We start from the raw sequence: 3484 nt of genomic DNA, 5'->3' as shown, positions 1-3484 counted from the left end.
ATAGAGAATCCGAAATGGGTTTGGGCCAACAAAAAGAACCACAAGCCAAACAAAGGCCCAAAAGAAAACCCAAAAACAAGGCAAAAAACATAAAACTGTATCTAGAAGGCTTATTTAGGAAAAATAAACGGGATAACCCGCCTATGGCATGTTACCACAACGTGGCCCACGTTCCAAATGTCGTTTTGATTGGTAGCACGCCTGAAACGGAAGCTCGTTGCCCAAGTTATGCCTATTTTCGTGCAGCACCTCTATAAGCGCGATCTTGGATCTTCAGAAACATCATGGCCCGATTTTCTACACTTGGGCCGCATCAGGGACCATACCCAATTGAGGTACACGAGGGTTCCCCTCTCATCCTAAGGTGGTACGCCAAAATATTTGGTCGTGGGATTTTCAATAGTTCGATTAACTTGATTTTGCATAAATGCTTATTCACGTTGATTCAGCTAACGAAATAATAATTTTGGGCCTTGAGATTATTGGACCTAAACAATGAATTTCGACTTCAAATTTCGGGCTTCAACCTTTGGTGAACCAGTCAACATTACACATTTGATCCTGATTTTGTTTATGATTTGCCAAAAATTTAATAGTGTACTCGTAGAGTGTACGTAGTAGATTAGTCTCGACAAAAAAGTGTGAATTTGAAGGTTCTTTTTTCTTTCAGAGACACCATAAACATGATTACAACCCCTAAAAATCTAATTATGGCATCTGTAAAATAATAAAAACCTCATTAGGTGTTTGTTATATATTTTTGAACAACCAAATATTGGAGTACCGCAAAGAGAGATAATATAATGAAACGTAATCAAGTACAATTTTCTAATTATGACAACTATGTATATAATACTCGAAACTCCAATAATATATTCTCAAATACTTGATTTACACTAAAACGATATGATCATATGTAAATGGATGTTGTTTCACATACTAGAACAACCAATGTATTCAAAATAGCATCATATGATTAACGGACCATATGAACAACTTATTTTTTATTCAGCACATGTTTACTAGGAGTTCATAAATTTTCAATTACACGCTTATGTAGAAGATATTCCACCTATCTCTTGTAAGATTTTTGTAGGGCACACTGAGTCGAATCGTGGTATAGCGTATGGTCCTTGAAATATGTTCGTGAAAATTACTTTATACGCTGCTTCAGTTAAGTGCAATCCATCCCAATTAGCATATGTGTGTGGCTGCACACATACAGTTGATGACACATCTGCACATGGTGTTGATATGTTGAACTTATATGGTCCTCTGCCCCCACAACATGCTTTTAATGCACCATTTATAAATCCTGATATAAAAAAATGTTAAGTGTTATACAAAGGACATGAAAAATATATATATATTCATGATCGGACTGATTTTCTAATGTTATTGATTAATTTGTAAATGTGACAAGTTATGTACCATATTTATTTGGAGATCAAAAAAATTGCATGGCAGCGTTGTAGTAGTCTGCATATATAATATTAACTTCAGGATAACTATCTCGCATTTTACTAAGTTCCATCTTGAGAAGTTTGTTGTGGTACTCGGCAAATGTGTTTAGCTGGGTAATACAACCAGTTGAATTATCATATTTCACATCATCAGATCCATAATATTTTGTTAAATACACCGGCAAACATCCAATTGGTAAGTTTCCTGGTATTAGCAGTGTCTTGGCCCCTAGCTCAATAAGTTCCTATTTTTCCACAATACGTATGAAGTGAAGCCACTCTTATGCAACTTCTTTTTTAAATAAAAAAAAGTAATGTACTTACATTAACTGCTGAGACGATGGCTTCAATGACAAGCGGAACATATGTTTCAACCTCGTTGAGGGATTTTCCGGCAAGTATTGAATGATTGTAATCATTTCCTCCAATCTCGCCCATGAGAACCAAAGATTGTCCAATTATGCGTTTGCAATCTGCATTAGTTATATGAACATAAACAGTTTGATCAAAAATCATTTCCTCCAATCACGTGAACTCATGTGTTTAAGTTTTCTGTGTGGTACCAATGAAAATCATTCAGCTTTAATTAACCCCAAAATAATTACCTGAATGAATTTTTTGGAGAGACTATACACTAACATTATTATGGCTGGAAAGTAAACGCTGTTAGGGATGAATTGTTAAATATCTCAATTCTCACGGATCTAATATATATAGTGAACCATGAAAATCATTATTAAACTTTGATATATTGGTTGGTTAATTATCAATTCAAGAAGATTATTAATTAATAATTCTTTGTCCGTATGAGAGGCAAGTCTCAAGAGACAAATTTATAAGCGTGGAAGGTGATTTGTTAGACGAAGAATTAACGGTCCATGCTTTCTTTCATTGTTATTTAGACTGAACAAAGAACATAAATTTGTTGAGATATAGTGTAAAGTCAACATAAAGTCAACTGGGAGTAGGTAATCATCATCGGTGGGAAAGTTACTACCGATGAAATGTTGGTACTGATATGGTTAGTACTGGTGTTCAAGATAAGTCACCACCGACGAGTTGTTACTAATGGTTGTGAATAAAGGCGTTAGTGGCAAGTAGTTACTACTAACTGCGATAAAAGATTTTCTACCACTTTCTGTTAGATTTGTTACAGATTGTTATCCAATGGGGTATACAAGTAATGGAAGGTAGGCTCTAATTAATCCATTACGATACTCATTGTTGTTAATAATTATACGGAAATCATTTGAGTATAATTGAACATAAAATTTGTCAACTGTACGTTGGTGGTGCGTACATTTATATTCAGTTCAAGTTTTGATTCTTCACTAGTATTAAAAGTGATTTATTTTCATTACTCGTATTTAACAGTCGGTATCAAAGTCTGATTATTGGCTTAATTCAAAGAAGGCAACTTTAATGTAATCAAGATAGATAGACAGATAGATAGACAGTGAAGAAACACGGATCCGATTCCCTGGTACGGGTCCTGGATCCAATGAGTCCACAAGGTAAAATACGATAACTACTAACACAGTATGAGCACAACTTCCCCAAGTCCAGTGACCGGAACCTGCAAAACAGACGCCGTGAGTCTCGTTACAGGAAGGACAAGAGGGGGGATCTTCCTGTAGCCACCCTCCGGCGTGAGAATCAGTAACGTTCGTAAAGGAGAAAGTACTGAAAGTATACAGACTAAGTGTAGCCAGAGTATAAGTGAGTCAGAGTGATTGTGAGTGAATGGAATTGAATACCTCATGCAGGTTGACGAGGTATTTATAGCCAAAGGACGTAGGAAGATGATTGGGTCAGCTGTCCTCTTCTAGAAGGCCTTGATAACTGCCTGGACGCATGCCCTTCTGTGATAGGTTGAGTTATACGTCCCATGTGCATGGGTATAACAACCTAGACACGCGTCGCCTTATGATAGGACGGATTGCACCCTGGCCATGTGCACGGTTATAATAACTTATCCAGATGTCCTTTGCTCATTGGCAGGCGAGTCACGTATCCTTCAA

At 36.5% G+C, this 3484-nt stretch overlaps 1 long non-coding RNA gene across 1 annotated transcript; it reads right to left on the bottom strand.

Annotated features, from left to right (window-relative positions):
- Positions 1–954: 954 nt before the first annotated feature.
- LOC143612180 (uncharacterized) lies at positions 955–1960 on the bottom strand. Its single transcript, XR_013149907.1, has 3 exons — positions 1788–1960; positions 1432–1708; positions 955–1315 (listed from the first exon to the last, which is right to left on the bottom strand). It is a non-coding gene; the product is annotated as an uncharacterized LOC143612180 (long non-coding RNA).
- Between the last annotated feature and the right edge of the window lie 1524 nt (positions 1961–3484).

Source organism: Bidens hawaiensis, unplaced genomic scaffold (genome assembly GCF_021521415.1).
Source record: "Bidens hawaiensis isolate Kalapana, Puna unplaced genomic scaffold, B.hawaiensis_p1.1 tig00033836_1, whole genome shotgun sequence".
Taxonomy (NCBI): Eukaryota; Viridiplantae; Streptophyta; class Magnoliopsida; order Asterales; family Asteraceae; genus Bidens; species Bidens hawaiensis.
Note: the sequence above shows the minus strand (reverse complement) of the source record. Positions and strands in the feature narration are given on the sequence as shown.